This window comes from Folsomia candida, unplaced genomic scaffold, assembly GCF_002217175.1.
Source record: "Folsomia candida strain VU population unplaced genomic scaffold, ASM221717v1 Fcan01_Sc002, whole genome shotgun sequence".
Classification (NCBI taxonomy): Eukaryota; Metazoa; Arthropoda; class Collembola; order Entomobryomorpha; family Isotomidae; genus Folsomia; species Folsomia candida.
The window spans coordinates 12,777,024-12,792,383 of NW_019091194.1; the positions used below are offsets into that span (position 1 = coordinate 12,777,024).

Sequence of the window (15,360 nt, forward strand, 5' to 3'; positions counted from 1 at the left end):
ACAAAGCATAGATGAACAAATATAGATAAATCCATCAACAGATCAACAAAGTCAAACGAATCGTCTTATTTATCTGAGAATTTTGAGACGTTAAGACCATCTGACTCTTCAAAGAACTTTTGTGTGGTTATGGTGTGGTGAGTTTTAGTTGGATGGAAAATCACCATGTGGTCCTAATGGCAAAACGAACTCTTTCATCGTTTTGTTCTTTATTTCACTTCCTTCTTTCCAGAGGAAAATTGACCACCAAAGTTGATCTCTTTTGGTATATAGCATAGCCAACGGACCATAACTTGGAATTGATAACCTTGGAACTGGGTCACATTTTTTAGAACTTTTATCGGAAGTTCCATGAAGATGAGCCGAGATGGATGACATCGCAGAAAAGCTGAATAATATTATGCATTTTTGAACCAGGCCATTGACTCTGGACGAATACGAATGCTTCAAATTTTGCTATTTGAATTTCAAGTTCGTTTTCAAGTGAAATTATTAAACATGAGCGCTTTTGATTTTATTCGAGCATTGTACTTGATGGAAAAATGGTCGGATGGGGTGAGTCCAACTGAGTAGTCTTTGATAGGGAATGATTACCCTGCATTAGAATATCAAATATAAACTCATTCCTATTCTCGCTCTCTATTTTAATTTAGTTTCAACTCAATCTTTTGTAACATTTGTTTTCACACACGCTGAACGCCATTAGGATGATACAACACTACTTTGTTCTCAAACGCTGAACCTGTTTGATAATGGAAGATGGTCGGGTGGGTGGGGATGAAATAGTTCCACATGAGGGCTTTGCGACGTAATTCGCTGTGAGCTTTTGGATAAAAAACAACAACCTTTGCTTAGCACAGAATGTGCATCGTTGCTGAATAGTTCAAACTATTCTACCATTCTGTGTAGATTTTGTAGATTTTTTAATATACAATTCATTGCTTTCGAGCAATTGTTTCAGAAATCTAACAAAATTTTCTCTTTTGGATGAGATTTTGAATTTTATTTTGATTTAGAAAGAGAAATAGATATAGAAGTACTAAAAAATTAAGATATGTTGAGGTCAAAATCTGAATTTTCCAGAAAACCTTCTTCATACACATTGCATTTTACATCAACCGGAATTCTACCAAGTGAGCATTTCAAGCCTGGCTGATCATCACCAGATCACCAACCCACACACATTTCGCTGCTGTTACATGTAACTTGCAGAAACGCAACTCGAGCCATTATTCGTTATGTAAGGTTCGACTGGGTGAATGGAAACAAAGGATGTGGACGAAATTTCACTTTTCGTACTCACATTGCTTATGAGCCGCACAGCAACTTCCATGACCATTGAACCAACCAACCAAATCACGCACAAACCTGGAGTGTTTCTCATTATCATTATTGAACTCGCTTAATTTTCATAACGATGCCATCCTTCCTCTCCATGGCTCATCTTTCTAGGCGACACGATGCAGTTCAACAAACGAGCTGGGTCATCACGAGAATGAAGCTATGCTGGGCTTCTAGAAATTGTTATTTTGGATTTCATCAGCAGGTGTTAGAATAGACCTTGTATCCCACTTGCCATTACACTGCGGGCAAAATTGCACACTTCTAATTTGTCATTCATCCACCAATTCTGCAGTGTTTTGGGTTTGGTAGGTGCGGAGATTGGATGTATTTCTATACTTTCTAGAATATTTTTTTTGCATGACCTTTTGCAACACAAATTTCATGTCAACTATGTAGAAGGCCTACTCCAATCCCGGGATATTGAGCAATTTCACCTTAGATGGTACCGGTGTCATTCAATTTGGAGAAAGTTTCCGGCAAGTCGGACATGACTTGAGGTAATGGCAATGGATAGAGAAGTGTATGACGAGTTGATTTCACGACGCCCCCGCGATTTCCCCATTCTCTTAAAATCGGGAACATCCCTTTTATGGATATCGAAGAAGCCCCTAAAAAACGCGTCCTTTTAAAGAACCAATTTCGTCCTTTCTCTTGGCCTGTAATTCCAATTTCTTTCATCATCATGACAGCCAGCAAGAGAAAGAGAGAGAGGAAGAAAGTTGAGAAAATGGAGACCCTCGGGCAGACAAAAGCTGAAATTAAAGCATGAATTCAGGAAGTGAAAGTGCAGGGGTCTCAAAATTAATGCAGGGATTGCAGTAGATGGAAGGTTTAAGCAAATCCTCAAGAAAGACCTCGTCTGAAGTCGTCGTAGTTTAGCTCGACTTTAGTTTTGAGTAATTCAGGTCAAATATTGATTTAATTCACACAAAAAGTGACTCAGTCCGACCCAGGAATGTTGAGACATTGGTGGTGAGAAACACACGAAATAAGGAGCTTGGGGAGTTGGGAGGCTTGGTCGCTGATTACAAAGTTTGAACTCAACCCTCCTAAATTGTAATTCCGCTGAATTCATTTTTCTCCCCTGCTTGAGAAAAGTAATGCATAATTCGATCTAAGGGTAGCGATCAAATAAGTAGTTCACAATTTTCATCAGAAACAAGGAAGCTCTGTTTTCATTTGTGGTGTGGTTTATCATAAGTTTGTGGCTTCACTGTGGTTGCTTCATAACGATAATATCTCCATTTTCCCTGAAGTAGGATTGTTGGGAATATTCGGAAAGCAACTCGGATATTATTTATTTTCCACCATTTTGAGAATTGGAGCAAAACCTCAGACGGCTTACATTTCTCGAGTTTGGAGGAAACCAAATGATTTCATTAAGACATTTCATTTCATCCTAACGACTTCGGTTGGGTAAATAAATCAATCAGGAACCATTTCGAGGTCTGTGTTGAATTTGAATTTGGAATAAATTCTTAATAACTTAACACAAAACTGAAACCAAACAGAAAGAACAATCATCCTTTGAGTACTCGAATTCGATTTGACAGCAGAAATGAATGTAGGCCATGCAAACAAATCTCGTTCTAATAAATCTGTCTTTCAAGGATATGGTACTCGTCTTTTTTTTAATTTATGTTTGTCACTGCGCAATATCAAGATCTCATTCCTATTTTATATTTACTGAGCTTCAGTCAATTTTACAAAGAAAGAAACCTAAATTTGAGAAAATGGGAGACATTTGTCTTCCTCTTTAGTGTATTACAGGAGAAATGCTAAATTTAGTTTGTCCTTATTGTTCAAATGAATTCTTCCACCTCATTAAATTAATTACGAGTGACATTAAATTAAAATGCGCTGTAGTAAGAGTGACTAGAACTATGTAAGTAAGTATAACCTAATAAGCACGAGGAGCAAGTTTGCCGTTGTACGCATTTTAGAAAAAAAAACTGAAGGAGTCGTGTCGCTGAGAGGAATAGAGACGCAATGAATTTACGCAAATTGGGAGAGCATAGGCACACAGTTAATGTGGCAGCTTTTCTATTGTTCATTGTATAAGTTGGACGGATATTCTTTTGTTCGTGCCACGACCCGAACTCCGATCTGAACTACTAGCATTTCTTCCTCGAGAAGAACAATTTTACTAATTGCGAGTACTCACAAAAATTTAGACGCTTTTTCATCCTGCTTATTTTCTAGCGCTGAGTGAAACGGAAATTCAAGGGTTGAATAATACGAGTCAAATTCAGATGTGTCTCAATGCATTGTTCTTCTCACATCTATGTAGCCTTGCTTGACTGCATTTTCGTTAAAATTGTCCAGAAATTAGATTACAAGCTTTTGTTCCTTGTAATTAGATAACAGGATGTAAAGCATTTACTTTTTCCTTTCTTGAGACTGGAGATAATGCTAACAAATATTCATGCGGCAGACAAAAGGTAAGTATGTTATTCAATAAAAGCCAAATTTTAAAGTAAAAATATCTGCAATGCGATGTTAATGTAAATTTATTTTAAAAGTTACGCCGGGTTTAGACTTCACGTTATCGTCACGTTCTCCTCCTAATCCGATTTTTTGATTGGCTAATCAAAAATATCACTAAGACAATTAAAAATTTCGACCAATCAAAAAATCGGATTGGGAGGAGAACGTGACGATAACGTGAAGTCTAAACCCGGGGTTATTATCAACGAATTTGACTTTCTACATAATTCTGTCTCACTTGTCAGAATATGTACAAAACATAAATTCATACGTAACAATACACGACAAAAGCGATGGGTTGAAATAAACACTGGATCAGTGCAATAAACGAGACACAAATGCGTGGTCAATACTTGTTTGACATTCTGTTTTACAGTGATTTATTGGTCTTGTGGTGCTATTGTGGACGTTAGCATTTCTATCTCATGCTGCCTCACAAGCAATCAATATTGATCAATTTCAGTCATCAGTCAATTCGCAGAAAGAAAGTCGAGTGTTGTCACGAATGGTGCCAAAAATATCTAACAAGACCTTAACCCAAACAACGGGGGCAGAATAAACATGGATTGGATTCAACCGATCCAGGAAACCAACTCAAGCCATGATGGTTTTTTTTTCTAGAATCGCCACCAGCAAAAAGTTTCTCGCCATCCTTTCACCTCAGCTTGTGCATTCATTCCTTGTGCATTTGTCTGTATGGGGAGCGAGAGATTGGGAGAAGGTATCGCCAGATGATGACGATTATATCAACAACCTCTGAGGACGTGTGGATAAAAGTGTGTCGTACGATTGTGAAAACGACGGTTAAGTAGAAGTATCGATTGTTTCCATGTTATTGTGTGAACTTTCAGCACTCGAGGAGTAGGCGTATCATGCAAGTTTTCTTAAGAAAACAAAGGACGACGAGTGTGGAATCCACAAGAGCCCAAGACCACTATTAAAGACCCAACAAGTAAGTAAACTTGCGCCGTGTGAGTGAGCTAAGGTATGAAACTGCAGTAATGCCATGATCCTTGCTGCTATTAAACGACGAAGCCAGAAAATAGCGTAGCTTACTTTCAAATCACTCGACTTTTTCGTACAGTATCAGACTTTTTCTGCGTACTGCCCAGTCTACAAACCAAAACAATGGACTCTCTTCCTCTCATCGTGGCTTACATATAAATCGGTTTTCCCTTTCTCGGTCAATTTTACGGCTTAGACAACCAGCCTAACTTTTCTCACGGTACGCGATTTGAACAGGACAAACTCTTCGATTTTAACCCTTCAGTAATCTCAATAACAGGGATTCAAGTTTACTTGGACTGGACTGTAAACCGTTAGGTAGTCACTGCATGATTCATAATAAATATTCTATCAAAAAATGCAACAAGATTTATTAATTTACTTGAATCATTTTTGTGATATGTAAAAGTAACATCTCATCATCAGTTATCTTATCTCAACATGATTAACTTTCCTTCCATTTCAACCTTATGAAAACGGCAGAGTGTAGTATTATTGCGCTGGGAGGAGAATACTGCTTTTGCACAAAAAAGTTTACGACACGAGACAATCGTCTTAATGAAAACTTACTACTTGTCTCACACTCTCGCTACACGTATGGAATGGAGTAAGCCATGACAAACTCCAAGGAACTCCAACCTCCCGACTAAATTCTGATCTAAACGAAACTTTGCAACTTGATCAAGATAACTTCATTTCGTTCCTCTTGGCTTCTCCTATGCGAGGACTGAGCACACAATCTAAGGCCAACTGTCTGACAAGAGAAATTGGTTCGGAAACAACAATTTAGAATTACGGAACATATCTAGAGACGGAGCCAAATTTCAACTTCAGTGCAGGCGTGACAGTAAGTGGTATAATTCAATGAAATAAGGAGCTCACAATTGCAAGTGAATTTAATTTCATAATCAAATCACGTAGCTATTAATGTATCAATTCAAACTGGAAGGTCCAATAAAGGCAAGAAGCATGGATGCATACAATAACCAATGAAATTGGAAGGAATTGAGTCTGTGATTCACCTCCGTGATATTTATGTCAATATGTAGCAATAGCATTCATGAGGGCTTGGGTATTTTTCAAATATACTTATTTACACCAACATCAATTACTGATTGCAAGTGTAGAGATAAAACAACTAACCAAGTCACATACCTACTTTTTTATATAAAAAAGTAGGCAATAATTTATACCCACATCTCAGAATTGTCTTGGAACTAGTAATACAAGGGCTTACATAGTTCTAAAATATCAAAATATTATGTGAGTGGTAGCAGCTTAATTTTATTTCCGACCTTCAGATGAAACTACGCCATAAAAATTAATGCCACGATATTTTAAGTTTGCTCATCATGCAATCCCACCAAACCAGCAATCTCGATATTTGATGAAATGAAGATAATAATAACGTTGTTCCGTTTTTTTAATCTTCTGCCCTCAGATTAGTTCCAGTGTCGACCACCCAATGCAGCTACCTAGATATGCAAATGCTCTAATGAACCTCTCAAAGAGGTGCATTCAAGGACGAAAAAGAACATGCTTTCTTGCATTTAAGATGCACAACTACCTGAACTGTAACATCAGCTACTTGCTTATCTTCCTAATTGCGCCCATAACATTAAAGTAGTAACATCACTTTACATATTAGTTTATCAAAGAGTAAGTGCCAACACAAGACCAGATCGAGTTGAATTTCAAACGCTTTAACATTTAATTACATGGCAGTGTGTGGTTTTTAGTGAAATTGGGAAATTAAAGTTTTGGAAGGAATTTAAAGTCTTCATTCTCTTATCAAACCACATTTACTGTTTTGCGGTGGACGAGATTTTGAGATTTAAGAAAGTGAGCAACGGAAGTCAAGTTTTGGGTTAGGGTTAAATATGCATGATGGGAAAATTTCTCCTTGGATGGACGGAGGAAAAACTGATAATTGCCCCATTTGCGCAAAGAATAGTTATTAAATTATTCGTCAAACATAAACATGTGAGTAAATTATTTCGTTTGTGAAGAACACCCTGTAATTAAGGAAGCATATTGAATAATCCTCATCCCAGAAAGGTGTGATCAAGTGATAATATAAATTCACAAAAAGACATCAACTTTCCGCCTCTATTCGATACTGAATATGCAGCCCAAATAAATACACGTGTACATACATACTAAACTCATGTCTTTTACTATGTAGAAGAATGAATAATTGAAACGAAATTAATTACGGACTTTACGACGTTCAATTGACACACGAGAGCCTTCATAAGGAGTTTCCTTACCTGAAAAAATACAAAGAAAAACATTTTTTACACAAATGATAATAAATAGTATTTATGTAAGAAGACAAATAAACGCTACGGTGATTGTCATTTCAGTCAATTTTCGTGAGGCCAAAGGTCAGAATCGTCAACCAATTGCCTTCAACGCCCAATGCAGCTCATTACAAGAAAATTAGAGTACAACTAACGGTTCTGTGAAACTCATCTCGACAAGATTAAAAACAAACACGAAAGGAACAAAGCTACTGCTCCGTTGAGGAACTAGTTCTTCTTCTTAATAGCATCTGTACAGCAAAATTATTGGATCAAAATATTTCTTATACCAATATTTTGATGTTTTCGTATTTAAAAAATTCAATTATTTTCAACTCGATGCTGCAACCTAATTTGCAACAAAGTTTGTCCAAGCTTAGATTTGTAACTCCCTAATAATCGTGCCACGACGCAAGTAAAAATCGTGACGTCGTATCGGCTGAATATCTGTTGGAAACAGACAAAGTCCAAATTGGTATTATTGGTGAATAATACCCCTCCACTGCTGAATGTAAATAATGATGGGATGCATTTTCACTTAATTGCAAGTTTTGTTCCATTTGTTTTCTGATATTTAGCATTGATGACTGAACTTGAGCAAACAGAATCATAAGCATCAGCAACTCCTCTGGAACCTGGCTTTATCAAATCACATCCCACGTCATGCAACGACTCCATCGATTTTAATCAAATCAAATTAGCCCAACTCTTTGTAAAACTCGCAACCTCAATCTTCCAGAAGACCTGCCCGCATATATGCATGAACTGCTCCGTGCTTGTGGGGAATACTAATTTTCTCAATGATTTTGTGCATTGATGTTGGATTCATATCGCCAAAGTTTACATATGAAAGAAATTAGTGTGATGTTTTAATCTATGGAATTAACTCGTGAATTTTATAATGTTCTTCTGATCATGGTTTTTGTGCTTAATCATTATGTGATGTTGGTTCAAAATTTGCATAGCATTTCCATATTTTTTTACAGATTAGATTTGAGGATGGAATAAAACCAGAAATTTATTATAACTCCCACCAGCGTTGCTTGTGGTGTTACTTGATATTATTATACATACACTAACATGTGATGTCGAATTAGACATTCTTATCAAGCGAAAGCGTTTCACCTCCGTAGCAAAATTACAACTTAATCAACTTAATTAGCCCACTCATCTCGTCTCATTACCATTTTTAATGTGAACTGGTGCCTTCTTATACTGCCAGTTAAAACTTTGGCATGCAAAGTGTGAGTGACCTGTTATGTCTCAGTAAATTAAGAAACACGACATAATTTTGATGATTGTGAGTTACAAGTATTACCGCAAAGATACCAGTAGTAAGTCACCCAAATCTGTGCTGACAACTTCCTGCCTGTTTTGGCTGCGGTAACGTTGAGAACATCACATAAAACTCATTTGACTTGTGCACATCCCTGATTGTGATGATGATGGGTGGATATGTGTATCCCATTTTCGCCACAAAATTTAAGACGTACACACAATTACCCATCGCCCGTTGGGTATTTACGAGGCATCTAGACAGAAATTTCTTAGTTGTCGAATCTTAGTGGAACAATAATAATGTTGTAGAATACAAAGAAGTTTATCTACAGATACAAGTCAGCAGTTTTTGCACTTTGAAGAATTCACGCAGCCTTGAGGTTTTAAAATAACAAGTTTGTAAGAAATTGCAGACATTGAGGTTTTGTTTCAGTTATGTTAACTAGAATGTTGAATAAAGCTACTTGTACATAATTTATAAAAAAAACACAAGATGCCTGATCAGCATCTTCTTCACCATTACCGCAAACTACCAATTTGTTGTTCCAATTCGTATTTGGTCAAAATTCTTGCAACTTTTGGAAATCTTCATGATCGTGATTATCATGAGCAGGAGCTGGTTGGACTTAAAATTATCTTCACCACACCACGACCGACATACATATATGCAAAGCCAAGTTCCACTTCATTTCGCAAAGTGTTTCCTCGCATTCATTCATTTTTTTGTGAAAAATCCGTATACACGACTTGTGTATAACGAGAATGCTTTCCAAATGTAGGATGAGATATTAATGAGAGATGATATATTTGTCCATGTTCCAATTAGAAGTGGGCGTAGGCGATTCACGTTCATGTACTTTTAAGGTCAAAATCTGAAGATGCACATTACCATAAAAATATTTTAATAATAAAAAATTAGAATGAACATGAAGGCACAAAATTAAATGTATGCAAACCTTGTTGTGTTTCAAGCATCCTATCATTATGTACAGGGTGATTAAAATGTCACGCCACAATGGAAAATTTTTTCGATGGGAAAAATTCGTAAATTTCCATTAGTTACCGAAATTTTGTCGCTAAAATTCAATATTTTTAAAATTTCGTCATCAATGTTCCATTAGTTTTGATAATAATTACAAAAATCTTGATCCAAAATCTTGTAACTAATGGAGATTTAGGGGTTTTTCCCATTAGAAAATTTTCCATTGTTGCGTGACATTTAAACCACCCTGTACATAGTTTGTAACTTATTTTGCATGTTGGTAGGCGCAAGTGGCAGTGTTTGTTATTTATCTACCTACTACTGCCATATATTCTGTCTCACGCATTCCGCACGCCAAAAACAGCAGTAGCAGTTATGTTAGCCAGTTGTACTATTTTCTATTGAATTCCCCATGCAATTGTCTATCAGAAACCATGTTCTGAAATTTTTCGTGATACAAGGTGCTAAAATGACAGACCGGACAAATCGTCGTGTTGCAATTTTTCAGAAACATTTTGGTAAACATAAAAATCCGCCATTTTTCAATAGCTTATTAAAAATCGGAACTAATCGCAAGATAGTCGACCGTACCATAAAATGATTCACTAACATTGGGGGTGTTGATAACCGAAAATCGAGTTGAAGGGAACGGTCAAAAAGGTCACAAAAAATCACCAAGGCGCGCAAAACCTGATTTCGGCCGAATTCATGCCGGACCCAAAGAAAAATTTCGCTACAAATGAACGGGCGAAGTAAAACTACGTCCCAGGCCTCTAAACTCGACCTTGGACTTATGTCTTTAAGATGTGAAAAGAAACACTTGCTAACTTCACGCCAAGTAAAAATAGGATCCTCAAAAGCCGGGCCCTGATCATGCGGTACGCGCTTGAAAAATGGAAATAAGTATTTTTGAAGGATAAGTAAACTTTCACAATTGAGGCCATATAAAATTATTAAAGGCACTGTGTCCACACCCCACCGGTCCATATTATTCATAAAAATTTTAAAAATTGTAATCGGACCCACCATCCAGATTCTGAGATTTTTTTATTCGTCGTGGATTGGATTTGGTGAAAAAAGTGAATTTTATTCCTCTGGGGGTGAAATTTCTTGTCAAAAAAAATTTTTTGATGTTATCGAGCTAATAGGAGAACCACTGGACCACACTCAATTAAAAATAGCCACTGGACATTCAAGCAAGGCTCGGGTCCTGCTCATGAGACCAAAATACTAAATGGCTGGTTGAAATCCAAAATTTCTGACTCCATTTCGGACCGAGAATAAAATTCACTGCCGCCGAACTTCAACCTTCTGGAATATGACATGTGGTCCAAACTGAAGCTAGATACTTGTGCTAAACGACATACAAGTTTGAAATCCGAGAAAAAATCTGTCGCTTAGAAATGAGACTAATATTCCTTGTAATGAGTGCGTACTGCGAGTGGGATGTGGATACCTAGACTTTGGGCTCTTGTAGCTTCGAATGGAGGAAATTTTGAAAAGTGCCTGGTATAATTTGTAGGAAATTTAATGGGCTTTCTCGTGATATCGCTATTTTTTCAAAATTCAATAAACTGAGTCCGCTACATTAATTTGTGTAGTGGTCAAAACTTATGGCAGTAGTAGGTAGGTGTATCAGAAAATGTTGGTTCATTGACTACTTATCTGTCAATAAGGTAATCAGAACATTCGAATCGCATAAACATCACGAAACCACAAGTGTCAACCTAGATACGTATTGGACGAGCTTATTACCATGTGATCATAAAACACATGTATGCAGACGGACGGACGAAGGAAAGAGATGAGATCACGATGATGTTGATAAATATTGGCGTCGTCCTCAGGCTTTGTGATGTGGTGTTGATGATCGGAAAGATTTTGGTTTTTGTGGTTTTGCCTTTACTCGTAATTTGGGAACAAGCTGTTATACAATCCGAGGAGCAAATTACGAGGGCACAGTCATTTCAAACGCCAGGCCTACATCTGAAATTAAGTAAGTTTGCCCACGGGCTTCCTAGGCAAGCAAAATGAAAATAAATCCACGAAATGAGATTTCTCACTGCCTATAACTTGGAGTTTGATTTGCCTCGTGGCTTAAAATCTGGAAATTAATCACAAATCGCCAGGTTCGTTGGAACAATCTTGTTAACTCGCATTTCAGAAAGAGAGCACATTTTTTAGCACAAACAATTTCATGTAGTTAAGAAATCCATTAGGTACAGGGAAATATGTATTTTGTACAATTTTAGCCTTAATACATAGTTTGTTTACCGGCAGCCGAAGAATAATAATTACTTACATATCACGCTAAACAATTTCATAGGCCTTCCCGTCTCATGAAATGTATTATTTTCAAGAAAATAAATCAAATTACGCCAAACGCCAGTGTATTTAACAAATTTGAAGGTGGAATAATATAAAGAAAAGAAACGACACATTTCTCAAGGATTCTAGTGCTTCCACACTTCACGCAATTTGTTGTAATGAAGCTCTAAATAAGCACATTTAATGGCAACCGTGTAAAAAACTCACGACAATTCGAATTCGCAGCTCTCATCTGCAGCAACCATTACAACCTTCCAACAACAACATTAGGATCACTATTATTCAAATGAAACGTGTAATGTCCATCTGAACTCGGGTGTTGCTTAGGTGTTGCTTTCTTAGTGGTATTTCTATTCGTGGGAAATAAAGTCTGAAACTGATTCTTCTATTTCTTTGTCCTACGTGGTAAAAGAATCGCTCGCCCTGTGGTGAGCTAAATTCAGGGGAAATCGTACAAATCAAAGTCCAAACGGAAAACTGCATTTCCTATTTTTTATAATACTTACAAGTGCGTGAACCAAGTACGACTGTGTCCAAGCATCACTTAAACTACTTACATCCAAGAACTCCATACACATTTCGGAAATGGATCTTGTGAAAAAAACTCTGCCATAAACTTGCAGATCTATTATAAAGGTAGATGCAGAGTGGATCGTGTAATTGAAACTCTACGGCACAATGGCAACAGTCGATTCCTCCTCATTAGTACCTTCATTGTTGTGCTTTGGACATTTTCAGTTTAATGAGATTTTCAACATTATACTTATTTCATTACAAGTTTGAAAAACCTAGTTGCACTCGCATTGTGTAAGAAGGACAAGTAGCAGTTCTTCTTTTTCGAATTGGTGTTGAGTAACCAATTTGAAATTTAAATTAATATTTTATATGCAGAAAAATTCGTAGTGCTCGGAAGCCTACAATAAATTAGTTTAATATTCCTAAAGGTATAATCCAACAAACTAAATAAGTTAAAAATTTTCCCCAAAATTATATTTGTCACTGCCAAAACTAAATTCTATGCTGACTTTTCTTGATTTGTGATATACTGAAGCGTGTAGCATGACAATAACAATTAAGCCTCCTCGGATAACCGTACTGCCCCAGCAAAAAATTCAGCACTGCTCGATCTACAGCATGATTCGGCTATTACAATTTTTGCCTTCCCCTTATCAACAAAACTTATACACCGGACGTACGTCACTCCCTTGTATTTGCTTGCACACAAACTAAGGAAAAATTCGTAAAGCATGGTTGTTTTTGCCAGTAGCACAGGCACACTGCTCTATTTTTCTTAATCATGACAATTTTTTGTAAAGGTTTGGCACGATCATACACTACAGCATTTATTCGACAGTTTTTTACGGGTTTCGTTTTCTGTGTCAATTGAAAATTTACCGCTGCAAAACAACTCCTGTTGTCAACTGTACTAAATATTTTAAGCTTTAATGCAGTTTCCGTTTACCAGCTGAGATTCTGAACTTTTGAAAAACTTATAGGCAAAAAATATATATGTGTAGAGCAACGAGACTGAATATCTCCACAAATTATGAACCCAGACATGCTTGGCTATCAAGTGCACAAAAATCGTAAAAATAGCCATACAAAATCGAATTGAAAAATACAAACGCATAGAGTTGTACAAGGTCAGTGGAAGTATTGCTTCAAATTCACGCTGATGTAACAACAATTCACATCAGACATAAACTGGGAGAATAAAATGGGAATTGATGAATCTCATGAAAAAATCAGGGCGCAGGAAATTCTTGGAAGCCCATCGGGAGCGAACTTATTTCTTTCTCCGGGCATCCTGCAACTTGGGGGAGAAGGAAAGTTGCCCTTTTCTTGCTTTGTTTGGTACATGGCTTGACCAGTCAGTGCACCAGTGCATTTTATGATGAGAAACGCGAGAGATGAGATTTTACGTGTGAATGAATAAATGAATGAACACTATACTCTGGGCGTTTGGCTTGTGGGTGTATTTATTCCCAATTTTCCCTTTCACGACCGCATTTTCTCATTGTTATTCCGTTCGTATTCTTTTAATTCAATCAGCACAGCAGCAACAGCAGCAGCACCACCAAAAAGGAGGGATTCTTGGTAGGTTTATGCCCTTGATTTGGTAGAAAATGTTCGAGTTGTCTGTGTTTCAGTAATTTATGAGTCTCGTACGTACCAAATAACGCGCTTATTATTTGATTTGTGTACAAGAAATCCCAAGTTGTTGTTTGTGTTATCAACCAATCCGCGCAGGGTGCTGCGAGCTACAGCGACAAGTGCATGCGTACATACATACAAATCAATTGTGATTGTTTTAGCATATAATCAGCTAAATTTTGTCCACCGCAAAATGCCCTATTTACATGAACAGTTAGTGGAATCAATGGGTTGAATATGCGGTTAAATTGATTACATGAAGCCCGCAGTTACTTGATTGATCCGCTTTCATTTCACAAGAACATAACCTTCATGGAATTAGAAACACTGCGGTATTCTCATTAGCGTCGCATCTCTTTCGACGTTGTTTAATTAAGCAGTAGACGTAGCAGTACCCAAATCGACAAAGAAATCCAAAATCATTTCAGCGGATCCATTATGAAATTAAGAAAAAAAGGTCAGAGACAAGCACTGAAAGACATTCAAGCGAGCAGAGTGCTCATCTAAATGCGACATGTCACAAAAAGCACACTGAATGTATAATCATCAAACTTTTAAATCATTATCTATCGTCTGTCACCATCTGGATTTGCCTTTTGTGGCCAATACAAAGCAGTCCAGCTGGCTACATTAAAATTTAACATTTGCATGGATCAAATGTAAATGAAGCAAGAATTCAAATTTCTAAATCAGGTGGACACAAAAAACTTATTGTGCTAAGGAAGAAGCGCTTCCATTCTATTCGACTGGAGAGCTGCGTGGAAGACACGTCGTTGTCGTTGACTCGTCACAATTTATTTGTCTCCTTTCAGCGATCTCTGGAGGTGTGTCAACCGAGTGTGAAAACGTGCAGTTGCTCGTGGTTCTTGTGCTTACTTTCAAAAACTAAATTTTTCAATTTAATCTACCTGTCCTCCTGTCCCTTCGTCCCATTTACTGCTCGAGTGTCATTGTCAAGTCATGTCTCTGTTTGTATCTTGGGTTGATGTAAAGTTTTTCGTCTTGTACAAGTGGGTCTTATTATTGAAGAAAATTTCCTTTGCTCAGCGTTTTTTTCCTATTTTTCCTTGCACTTTGTTTGTTTAATGCATGTTACAATAATGGGAAGGGATTTGATTCTGACGAGAATTCCACAGTCAAGGAGCGTTTAATAATTAAGTAAAACACGATTTGTGCCTTTATAAAAAGAAACTGCAGATGAAAGTCGGACATTCGTGAGGATCCGAGTCTCAATTTTTGTATTATCTGCCCCATATCTCAAATGATGCACATTAATGGTCTAAAGTTTAAGTTGTGACATTTTAACTGAATATTCTTCTTCCTCAACCTCACAAAAATAGAATTTGTTAAGCACACAGTAATTTTATTCCTCTCATAAACGTGTATATTGTGTTAAGTTTAAAAAAAATGTATGATAGCAAATTAATCATCCAAAAAAAGTGCATGCCTGTGGTGTCATCCGGCATGTAATCACAGACA

General features: G+C 37.0%; 1 protein-coding gene across 8 annotated transcripts in view; it reads right to left on the bottom strand.

The window, feature by feature from the left end:
* LOC110842920 (kin of IRRE-like protein 3) overlaps positions 1 to 15,360 on the bottom strand; it is a 113,312-nt gene that overhangs the window by 57,902 nt on the left and 40,050 nt on the right. Inside the window, exon 1 of one of the 8 annotated variants that reach the window (XM_035847127.1) lies at positions 7,053 to 9,370. The exons of the other annotated variants lie outside the window; for them this stretch is intronic. The gene's annotated coding sequence lies outside the window, so the exon portion shown is untranslated. Of the gene's footprint in view, positions 1 to 7,052; positions 9,371 to 15,360 lie in introns of those variants that run through there. 8 annotated transcript variants of the gene reach the window in all.